Genomic DNA, 13,169 nt, shown 5'->3' on the forward strand with positions numbered 1-13,169 from the left:
TTGACACAGCATGAAACAGAGTGAATATCATCAGTCACACAGTGTTACAGATAACTACAGACACAGAACTCTAATTGACACAGAATGAAACAGAGTGAATATCATCAGTCACACAGTGTTACAGATAACTACAGACACAGAACTCTAATTGACACAGGATGAAACAGAGTGAATATCATCAGTCACACAGTGTTACAGATAACTGCAGACACAGAACTCTAATTGACACAGGATAAAACAGAGTGAATATCATCAGTCACACAGTGTTACAGATACAGACACAGAACTCTAATTGACACAGGATGAAACAGAGTGAATATCATCAGTCACACAGTGTTACAGATAACTACAGACACAGAACTCTAATTGACACAGGATGAAACAGAGTGAATATCATCAGTCACACAGTGTTACAGATACAGACACAGAACTCTAATTGACACAGATGAAACAGAGTGAATATCATCAGTCACACAGTGTTACAGATAACTACAGACACAGAACTCTAATTGACACAGGATGAAACAGAGTGAATATCATCAGTCACACAGTGTTACAGATAACTACAGACACAGAACTCTAATTGACACAGGATGAAACAGAGTGAATATCATCAGTCACACAGTGTTACAGATACAGACACAGAACTCTAATTGACACAGGATGAAACAGAGTGAATATCATCAGTCACACAGTGTTACAGATAACTACAGACACAGAACTCTAATTGACACAGGATGAAACAGAGTGAATATCATCAGTCACACAGTGTTACAGATACAGACACAGAACTCTAATTGACACAGGATGAAACAGAGTGAATATCATCAGTCACACAGTGTTACAGATACTACAGACACAGAACTCTAATTGACACAGGATGAAACAGAGTGAATATCATCAGTCACACAGTGTTACAGATAACTACAGACACAGAACTCTAACTGACACAGGATGAAACAGAGTGAATATCATCAGTCACACAGTGTTACAGATACAGACACAGAACTCTAATTGACACAGGATGAAACAGAGTGAATATCATCAGTCACACAGTGTTACAGATAACTACAGACACAGAACTCTAATTGACACAGGATGAAACAGAGTGAATATCATCAGTCACACAGTGTTACAGAACTACAGACACAGAACTCTAATTGACACAGGATGAAACAGAGTGAATATCATCAGTCACACAGTGTTACAGATACAGACACAGAACTCTAATTGACACAGGATGAAACAGAGTGAATATCATCAGTCACACAGTGTTACAGATAACTACAGACACAGAACTCTAATTGACACAGGATGAAACAGAGTGAATATCATCAGTCACACAGTGTTACAGATACAGACACAGAACTCTAATTGACACAGGATGAAACAGAGTGAATATCATCAGTCACACAGTGTTACAGATGCAGACACAGAACTCTAATTGACACAGGATGAAAACAGAGTGAATATCATCAGTCACACAGTGTTACAGATACAGACACAGAACTCTAATTGACACAGGATGAAACAGAGTGAATATCATCAGTCACACAGTGTTACAGATACAGACACAGAACTCTAATTGACACAGGATGAAACAGAGTGAATATCATCAGTCACACAGTGTTACAGATACAGACACAGAACTCTAATTGACACAGGATGAAACAGAGTGAATATCATCAGTCACACAGTGTTACAGATACAGACACAGAACTCTAATTGACACAGGATGAAACAGAGTGAATATCATCAGTCACACAGTGTTACAGATACAGACACAGAACTCTAATTGACACAGGATGAAACAGAGTGAATATCATCAGTTACACAGTGTTACAGATAACTACAGACACAGAACTCTAATTGACACAGGATGAAACAGAGTGAATATCATCAGTCACACAGTGTTACAGATAACTACAGACACAGAACTCTAATTGACCCAGGATGAAACAGAGTGAATATCATCAGTCCACACAGTGTTACAGATAAACTACAGACACAGAACTCTAATTGACACAGGATGAAACAGAGTGAATATCATCAGTCACACAGTGTTACAGATAACTACAGGACACAGAAACTCTAATTGACACAGGATGAAACAGAGTGAATATCATCCAGTCACACAGTGTTACAGATAACTACAGACACAGAACTCTAATTGAACAGGATGAAACAGAGTGAATATCATCAGTCACACAGTGTTTCAGATACAGGCACAGAACTCTAATTGACACAGATGAAACAGAGTGAATATCATCAGTCACACAGTGTTACAGATAAACTACAGACACAGAACTATAACTGACACAGGATGAAACAGAGTGAATATCATCAGTCACACAGTGTTACAGATACAGACACAGAACTCTAATTGACAAGGATGAAACAGAGTGAATATCATCAGTCACACAGTGTTACAGATACTACAGACACAGAACTCTAATTGACACAGGATGAAACAAGAGTGAATATCATCAAGTCAACACAGTGTTACAGTTCAGACACAGAACTCTAATTGAACAGATGAAACAGAGTGAATATCATCAGTCAACTCAGTGTTACAGATAACTACAGACACAGCACTCTAATTGACACAGGATGAAACAGAGTGAAAATCATCAGGTCACACAGTGTTACAGATACTCAGACACCCGACTCTAATGACACTAGGATGAAACAGAGTGACTAATCATCAGTCACACAGTGGTTACAGATACAGACACAGAACTCTAATTGACACCAGATGAAACAGAGTGAATATCACTCAAGTCACAACAGTGTTACAGATACAGACCACAGGACTCTAATTGACACAGGATGAAACAGGAAGTGAATATCATCAGTCACACAGTGTTACAGATACAGACACAGAACTCCCTAATTGACACAGGCGATGAAACAGAGTGACTTTCATCAGTCACACAGTGTTACAGATAACTACAACACACATGACTCTAATTGACCTCAGGATCGATAACAGAGTGAATAACGTTATCTTTTATTGGGTACAGGACAGATAGAGCCACAAACTGGCCCTTTAATAGTGAGTATATATTATATGGTTATATGAACTGAGCGCTGCTCCCAAAGACTGAATCGCATCGACCTCTGGAACATAACAGCTGTATGGCACAGAGCGTCTCTCATGGATTTCACGGAATAGCGTCCTTGAATTTATTTTGCAACTAAAAAAAAAAAAATGTTATAAAATCTCATGAATCAATAACAGATGAGCCCTGCTATAAGGCTCAGATACTGATATGTGTTTCATTTATTAGAAAGCTTAAAAAATGCACCAACAAAAAAACTAAATATGACCATAACTGTCAGCACTGAATAAAACACTGTAAATTTCTGTATCACAATAATACATTGTTACTAACCTTGTATTCTGTTATAGGGCAAGATTATGAGTGGCGCACTAACTGATGAGCGCGAGCGAAAATGTGTTTATTGCAATCTTTAAATGTGCTGGAAGTACGTGTTCGCTTGAGAGCAATTGATTTTAACACTTCAGAGATCTGGCTAACTGTTACATGAGAAAAAAAAGTGGCACAAAACATCAAAAAACATAATTTATGTAAGAACTTACCTGATAACTTAATTTTTTTAATATTGACAAGAGTCCATGAGCTAGTGACATATGGGATATACAATCCTACCAGGAGGGGCAAAGTTTCCCAAGCCTCAAAATGCCTATAAATACACCCCTCACCACACCCACAATTCAGTTTAACGGATAGCCAAGTAGTGGGATGATAGAAAAAGGAGTAAAAAGCATAAAAAAGGAACTGGAAATATAATTGTGCTTTCTACAAAAAATCATAACCACCATAAAAAGGGTGGGCCTCATGGACTCTTGCCAATATGAAATAAATTAATTTATCAGGTAAGTTCTTACATAAATTATGTTTTCTTTCATGTAATTGGCAAGAGTCCATGAGCTAGTGATGTATGGGATAGTAATACCCAAGATGTGGTACTCCACAGAAGAGTCACTAGAGAGGGAGGGATAAAAATAAAAACAGCCATTTTCCGTGAAAAAAATTAAATCCACATCTGAATAAATAAGTTTTTCTCATAATTGAAAAGAAAAAACTTAAAACATAAGCAGAGGAATCAAACTGAAACAGCTGCCTGAAGAACTTTTCTACCAAAAACTGCTTCCCAAGAGGCAAATACATCAAAATGGTAGAAGTAAATGTATGTAAAGAAGACCAAGTTGCTGCTTTGCAAATCTGATCAACTGAAGCTTCATTCTTAAAAGCCCACATAGTGGAGACTGATCTAGTAGAATGAGCTGTAATTCTCTGAGGCGGGGCCTGACCCGACTCCAAATAAGCCTGATTAATCAAAAGCTTTAACTAAGATGCCAAGGAAATGGCAGAAGCTTTCTGACCTTTCCTATAACCAGAAAAAACAACAAATAGACTAGAAGTCTTCCTGAAATCTTTAGTAGCTTCAACATAATATTTCAAAGCTCTTACTACATCCAAAGAATGTAAAGATCTCTCCAAAGAATTCTTAGGATTATGACACAAAGAGGGAACAACAATTTCCCTATTAATGTTGTTAGAATTCACAACTTTTGGTAAAAATTTAAATGAAGTCCGCAAAATTGCCTTATCCTGATGGAAAATCAGAAAAGGAGACTGACAAGAAAGAGCAGATAATTTGGAAGCTCTTCTAGCAGAAGAGATAGCCAAAAGAAACAACACTTTCCAAAAAAGTAGTTTAATATCCAAAGAATGCATAGGCTCAAAAGGAGGAGCCTGTAAAGCCTTGAAAACCAAATTAAGACTCCAAGGAGGAGAAATCAATTTAATGACAGACTTGACCAAAGCCTTTACAAAACAGTGAATATCAGAAAGATTAGCAATCTTTCTGTGAAATAAAACAGAAAGAGCAGAGATTTGTCCCTTCAAGGAATTTGCAGATAAACCTTTATCTAAACCATCCTGAAGAAACTGTAAAATTCTAGGAATTCTAAAAGAATGCCAGGAGAATTTATGAGAAGAATGCCATGAAATATAAGTCTTCCAAACTCAATAATAAATCTTCCTAGAAACAGATTTATGAGCCTGTAACATAGTATCAATCACTGAGTCAGAGAAACTTCTATGACTAAGCATTAAGCGCTCAACAGATTTACGAGCCTGTAACATAGTTTCAATCACTGAGTCAGAGAAACCTCTATGACTAAGCACTAAACATTCAATTTACATACCTTCAAATTAAACGTTTTGAGATCCTTATGGAAAAACGGTCCTTGAGACAGAAGTTCTGGTCTTAAAGGAAGTGGCCAAGGTTGGCAACTGGACATCCATACAAGATCCGTATCCCAGAACCTGTGAGGCCATGCTGGTGCTACCAGAAACACAAATGATTGTTCCATGATGACCTTGGAGATCACTCTTGGAAGAAGAACTAGAGGCGGGAAGATATAAGCAGATTGGTAAAACCAAGGAACTGCTAACCCATCCACCGACTCTGCCTGAGGATCCCTGGACCTGGACAAGTACCTGGGAAGTTTCTTGTTTAGATGAGAAGCCATCAGATCTTTTTCTGGAATATCCCACATCTTAACAATCTGAAAAAACACATCTGGATGGAGAGACCACTCCCCCAGATGTAAAGTCTGACTGCTGAGAAAATCAGCTTCCCAATTGTCTACACCTGGGATATGTACCGCAGAAATTATAGAAGAGCTGGATTCCACCAAAAAAAGTATCCAAGATATTTCTTTCAAACCCCTTGTGATGTCAGAGATCCCCAGACAGCTCCCCAACCTGAAAGACTTGCATCTGTTGTGATTATAGTCCAGGTTGGATGAACAAAAGAGGCTCCTTGAACTATATAATGGTGATCTAACCCCCAAGTCAGAGAGAGTCGAACATTGAGATTTAAGGATATTAATTGTGATATCCTTGTATAATCCCTGCACCATTGATTCAGCATACAAAGCTGAAGAGGTCTCATATGAAAACGAGCAAGGGGGATCGTGTCCGGTGCTGCAGTCATGAGACCTACAACTTCCATGCACATAGCAACTGAAGGGAATTATTGAGATTGAAGGTTTAGACAAGCTGGAACCAATTTTATTCATCTCTTGTCTGTTAGAGACAGAGTCATGGACACTGAATCTGGAAACCTAAAAAGGTGACCCTTTGTATGAGGAATCAAGAAACTTTTTGGTAAATTGATCCTCCAACCATGTCTTTGAAGAAACAACACTAGTTGATTCATGTGAGATTCAGCAGAATGTAAAGACTGAGCTAGTACCAAGATATCAAATAAGGAAACACCGCAATACCTTGTTCTCTGATTACAAAGAGTAGTGCACCGAGAACCTTTGAAAAAATGATTGGAGCTGTAACTAGGCCAAATGGAAGAGCGACAAATTGGTAATGTTTGTCTAGAAAAGAGAATTTCAGAAACCGATAGTGGTCTGGATGAATCGGAATATGAAGATATGCATCCTGTAAGTCTATCGTGGACATATAATGACCTTGCTGAACAAAAGGCAGAATTATCCTTATAGTCACCATTTTGAAAGTTGGCACTCTTAGAAAATGATTAAAAATATTCAGATCCAGAACTGACCTGAATTAATTTTCTTTCTTTGGAACAATGAATAGATTTGAATAAAATCCCTGACCCTGTTCCTGAAACAGAACTGGTAAGATTACCCCTGAAAACTCTAGATATGAAACACACTTCAGAAAAGCCTGAGCCTTCACTGGATATGCTGGGACATGCCAGAGAAAAAAATCTTATCACAGGAGGTCTTACTCTGAATGCTATTTGATACCCTTGATAGACAATACTCTGAATCCAATTATTTTGGACAGAATCTGCCCAAATGTTCTGGAAAAATTTGAATCTGCCCCCCACCAGCTGAGCTGGAATACTTGGGGGCTGGCTTTGGTTTCTTAAAAGGCTTGGATTTATTCCAACTTGAAGAAAGTTTCCAATTGGAACCAATTTCTTTGGGGGAAGGATTAGCTTTCTGTTCCTTATTGTGTCGAAAAGAACGAAAACGATTAGAAGCTTTAGATTTACTCTTAGATCTTTTATCCTGTGGTAAAAAATCTCCCTTCCCCCCAGTGACAGTTAAAATAGTTGAATCCAAATGAGAACCAAATAAATTGTTACCTTGGAAAGAAAGAGATAGTAATCTAGACTTAGATACCATGTCAACATTCCAATATTTTAGCCACAAAGCTCTTCTAGCTAAAATAGCTAAAGACATAGATTTAACATCAATTTTTATGATATCAAAAATAGCATCACAGATAGAATGATTAGCATGTTGAAGCAAGCGAACAATGCTAGACAAATCAGGATCTGTTTCCTGTTGCGCTAAACTTTCCAACCAAAAAGTTGATGCAGCTGCAACATCAGCCATGGATATAGCAGGCCTAAGAATGTAGCCAGAAAATAAATAAGCTTTCCTTAGATAAGATTCAAGTTTCCTAACTAAAGGGTCCTTAAAAGAAGTACTATCTTCCATAGCAATAGTAGTATGTTTGGCAAGAGTAGAAATAGCCTCATCAACTTAGGGGATTTTTTCCCAAAACTCCAATCTAACTGCTGGCAAATGATACAACTTTTTAAACCTAGAAGAAGGAATAAAAGAAGTACCAGGCCTACTCCATTCCTTTGAAATCATATCAGAAATAGCATCAGGAACTGGAAAAACCTCTGGAGTAACCACAGGAGGTCTATAAACAGAATTTAATTGTTTACTAGTTTTAGTATCAAGAGGACTAGTTTCCTCAATATCATAATACATAAAGTGCCAAACCATAGCTGAGAGTGTCTTAAGTAATGAAAACATTCTTACTGAAAGACACCCATCCACATATAGCAGATAGCCAAACCAGTACTGAAACAGTATCAGTAGAGGTAATAAAATATGAGAGTATATCATCAATCTGAAAAGGGAGGTAGGAGATGAATCTCTATGACCAATAACAGAGAACCTTTGAAAAGATTTCTGTGAGGAAAACCATAGAATCAATAGGCGATACTCCCTTAACATCCCTCTGACAAACACCGTACTCTGAGAGAAATCAGGCTTCAAAATGCTGAGAAGCACATATCACAGAAGAAAATCAAGCACAAACTTACTTCACCACCTCCATATAGGAGGCAAAGTTTGTAAAACTGAATTGTTCCTTTTTTATGCTTTTTACTCCTTTTTCTATCACCCCACTACTTGGCCATTCGTTAAATTGATTTGTGGGTGTGGTGAGGGGTGTATTTATAGGCATTTTGAGGCTTGGGAAACTTTGCCCCTCCTGGTAGGATTGTATATTCATAAGTCACTAGCTCATGGACTCTTGCCAATTACATGAAAGAAATATATTTAATAGTACAGTTACAATCATAATAACTGTCTTAAAAATTGTAATTAAAAATTGTGCTTAAAAGAGTTATAAGGGCTAAAAATATGAGGTCTCGGGTATTAGAAAAAATAGGTAGGCAAAGGGCTTTAAAATAGAGATACAGAGATACATAGATAAACGTCTGAATATGTACGTATATGTACAGTATATATATATATATATATATATATATATATATATGTGTGTGTGTGTGTGTGTGTGTGTACAGGTGTATTTATATGTGTATATATGTATTTACAGACATATATACACATATAAATACACACATTTGTACATATATATATATATATATATATATACATATAAAGAAGTGCCATTGGAGCCTTTTGCAGTCAAGAAACTGAAAACATTAAAAAATATTTATGCAATATTTCATATTTAGTAAAGTGTTTAACTGTGTTTTTTTCCTGTAAATATTTGAAATTCCCATGTTCTTCACATAGCTGAATATGTTCTAAGTATTTTCAATATATATTTAATGTACAGTATCCCACAAACGTGAGTACACTCCTACGTGGAAATGTTCAAATTTGGCCATATATATAGTTTTGTAAAAATTACAGTATATATATTAAAAGTGAACGACTTTAGTATTTCAAGTATTTCTATTAAAAACAAATTAAACATTAAAATTGATTAAAATGATATTGCATTTTCAAGGTATTTGACCGGGAAAACTCAAAAGTGCATATATGTGTTTATATGTGTTTATATGTGTTTATATGTGCATATATGTGTTTATATGTGTTTATATGTGCATATATGTGTTTATATGTGTTTAGATGTGTTTATATGTGTTTATATGTGTTTATATGTGCATATATGTGTTTATATGTGTTTAGATGTGTTTATATATATGCATGTATACACATATACATTATTTTTAAAACTTTCAGTGCTAGTTAATAAATGAACTATTTCTGATATATTTATCAGGGATACTTCAATGTCAATGCTATTTTTTGCTAAAAGCGGAAAGATACTGTAGATGATTTCTTACCAACTGGGTCCGTGCACATGATCTGGCAGCCATAGTTACAGCACTTCTGATTACCATTGCACATTGCGTCATTGTCACATAGAGCTGGGGGAAGTGGGATAGGACAGGGTGCAAAAGTATTCACCACAGGGCACGTTCCTGGTTTATCTGGGGAAACCACAAGCATGAAAGGTCAGAAGAGAGATTCATATTCTCAGCATAAACAGTAATTATTGGTGCCAGGTTTAACCCACTTTATGTTCATTATCAAATGGGTCTAACAATTAAATTCCCAATAAAAAAAAACATGGTAGAGGAATGGCATTCAATCTTTAGGAAATTCCGCAACACATTCTGCCAAGTTAATAGAGACAAAGAGGCCGATCTATCAAGCCGTCAACTTTCTTGCATGTGATGGCACCAATACGCTCGCCTAACATCGCCTAACATCACAGCCGCGGACCTGAATACGATCTCCATATTTATAGAAAAAGCCGGCAAAACCGCGCACCAAGTATGGGGCGATGAGCAGCCGACTGTTGTTAACTAGCAGTCATCGATCTCGCTGCTATTCGGCTTTTTACCAACTTTATTTATACCCTGTCACTAAACACCACCACTATACTAAAATGTTTAACCCCTATCCCGCCACTCCGAGACACCACTGCAACTAAATAAAAGTATTAACCCCTATCCCGCCGCTCAAGGACCCCACCGCAACTAAATAAAAGTATTAACCCCTAAACCCCTGGCCTCTCACATCACTACCACTAACTAAACCTATTAACCCCTAAACTGCCAGCCCCCCACAGCGCCATAAACTAAATTAAGCTATTAACCCCAACCTAACAACCTGCTAACTTCACATTAAAATTACAACATCCCTATCTTATAATAAATTAAAACGTACGTTAGAATTAAAAAAAACTATATTAAACTATTAATTAACCTACCCTAACTATTATCCTACAATTAAATTAAACTATATTAAACTATTAATTAACCTACCCTATTATTAACCCTACTCAAATTATTTAAATCTACAATTAAAAATGTCTAAATTACAAAAAAATAATATACTACGTTACAAAAAATAAAAAACACTGTTACAAAAAATAAAAAACCACAGTTTCAAAATAAAAAAGAATTACACCTAATCTAATAGCCCTATCAAAATAAAAAATCCCCCCAACTACCAATGGCCCTTAAAAGGGCCTTTTGCAGGGCATTGCCCCAAAGAAATCAGCTCTTTTACCTGTAAACAAAAATACAAACACCCCCAACAGAAAAACCCCCCACCCAACCAATCAACCCCCCCAAATAAAAAGCCTATCTAAATAAACCTAAGCTCCCCATTGCCCTGAAAAGGGCATTTGTATGGGCATTGCCCTTAAAAGGGCATTTAGCTCTTTTACATGCCCAGACCCTAATCTAAAAATAAAACTCACCCAAAAAAAATTAAATAAACCTAACACTAACCCCCGACGATCCACTTACAGTTATCGAAGTCCGGACATCCATCTTCATCCAGCCGGCAAAGTCATCATCCGGACGGCAAGAAGTCTTCATCCAGGCAGCCTCTTCCATCTTCATCCAGCCGGCAAAGTCTTCAACCATGCGGCCTCTTCTATCTTCATCCATCCAGCGAGGAGCAGGTCCACCCTGAAGACATCCGGCACGGAGCGGGTCCATCCTGAAGACATCCGACAAGGAGCACCTCTTTAATACGGTCTCCGCCGTAAACTGGATCTTGAATGCAAGTGACGTCATCCAAGATGGCGTCTCTTGCATTCCTATTGGCTGAAAGGTTCCAATCAGCCAATAGGATTAGAGCCGCTAAAATCCTATTGGCTGTTCCAATCAGCAATAGGATTTGAGCAGCTCTCATCATATTGGCTGTTCCAATCAGCCAATAGGATCCTATTGGCTCATTGGAAAAGCCAATAGGATTTTAGCGGCTCTAATCCTATTGGCTGATTGGAACCTTTCAGCCAATAGGAATGCAAGGGATGCCATCTTGGATGACGTCACTTGCATTCAAGATCCAGTTTACGGTGGAGACCATATTGAGAGGAGCTCCTCGTCGGATGTCTTCAGGATGGACCCACTCCGCGCTGGATGTCTTCAGGATGGACCTGCTCCTCGCCAGATGGATGAAGATAGAAGAGGCCCGCATGGATGAAGACTTCGCCGCTGGATGAAGATGAAGATGCCGCCCGGATGAAGACTTCTTGCCAGCTGGATGGATCCTTCAAGTGAAACTTCAAAAACTGTAAGTGGATCGTCGGGGGTTAGTGTTAGGTTTTTTTAAGGGTTTTTTAGGTGGGTTTTATTTTTAGAGTAGGGTCTGGGCAATAAAAGAGCTAAATGCCCTTTTAAGGGCAATGCCCATACAAATTCCCTTTTCAGGGTAATGGAGAGCTTAGGTTTTTTAGATAGGGTTTTTATTTGGGGGGGTTTGGTTGTGTGGGTTGTGGGTTTTACTGTTGGGGGTGTGTTTGTATTTTATTTTACAGGTAAAAGAGTTGATTTCTTTGGGACAATGTCCAGCAAAAGGCTCATTTAAGGGTCATTGGTAGTTTATTGTAGGCTAGGGTTTTTTATTTTGGGGGGGGGCTTTTATATTTGATAGGGCTATTAGATTAGGTGTAATTCTTTTTTATTTTTGATATTGTGGTTTTTTATTTTTTTAACTTAGTGTTTTTTATTTTTTGTAACTTACGGCTAGATTTAGAGTTTTGTCGGTAACGACCCGCGTAGCTACGCCGGCTTTTTTCTGGCCGCACCATAAAAATAACTCTGGTATTGAGAGTCCACATAAAGGCTGCGTTAGGCTCCAAAAAGGAGCGTAGAGCATATTTAACGCAGCTTCAACTCTCGATACCAGAGTTGCTTACGGACGCGGCCAGCCTCAAAAACGTGCTCTGTGCACGATTCCCCCATAGGAAACAATGGGGCCTGTTTGAGCTGAAAAAAAACCTAACACCTGCAAAAAAGCCGCGTTCAGCTCCTAACGCAGCCCCATTGTTTGCTATGGGGAAACACTTCCTACGTCTGCACCTAACACCCTAACATGAACCCCGAGTCTAAACACCCCTAACCTTACACTTATTAACCCCTAATCTGCCGCCCCCCGCTATCGCTGACCCCTGCATATTATTATTAACCCCTAATCTGCCGCTCCGTAATCCGCCGCTACTTACATTATCCCTATGTACCCCTAATCTGCTGCCCCTAACACCGCCGACCCCTATATTATATTTATTAACCCCTAATCTGCTCCCCACAACGTCGCCTCCACCTGCCTACACTTATTAACCCCTAATCTGCCGAGCGGACCGCACCGCTATAATAATAAAGTTATTAACCCCCTAATCCGCCTCACTAACCCTATAATAAATAGTATTAACCCCTAATACTGCCCTCCCTAACATCGCCGACACCTAACTTCAATTATTAACCCCTAATCTGCCGACCGGTAGCTCACCGCTATTCTAATAAATGTATTAACCCCTAAAGCTAAGTCTAACCCTAACACTAACACCCCCCTAAATTAAATATAATTTAAATCTAACTAAATTAATTAACTCTTATTAAATAAATTATTCCTATTTAAAGCTAAATACTTACCTGTAAAATAAACCCTAATATAGCTACAATATAACGAATAATACATTATAGCTATTTTAGGATTAATAATTTATTTTACAGGCAACTTTGTAATTATTTTAACCAGGTACAATAGCTATTAAATAGTTAAGAACTAT

At 37.8% G+C, this 13,169-nt stretch overlaps 1 long non-coding RNA gene across 1 annotated transcript in view; it reads right to left on the reverse strand.

Moving 5' to 3' along the window:
* Positions 1-2,994: 2,994 nt before the first annotated feature.
* LOC128655220 (uncharacterized) overlaps positions 2,995-13,169 on the reverse strand; it is a 56,008-nt gene continuing 45,833 nt past the window's right edge. The window contains exons 2-3 of the long non-coding RNA XR_008401730.1: positions 9,424-9,570; positions 2,995-3,197 (exon numbers count right to left, since the gene is read on the reverse strand). This is a non-coding gene — a long non-coding RNA (uncharacterized LOC128655220). The remainder of the gene's footprint in view (positions 3,198-9,423; positions 9,571-13,169) is intronic.

The sequence above is a fragment of the Bombina bombina genome, chromosome 4 (genome assembly GCF_027579735.1).
Source record: "Bombina bombina isolate aBomBom1 chromosome 4, aBomBom1.pri, whole genome shotgun sequence".
Taxonomy (NCBI): Eukaryota; Metazoa; Chordata; class Amphibia; order Anura; family Bombinatoridae; genus Bombina; species Bombina bombina.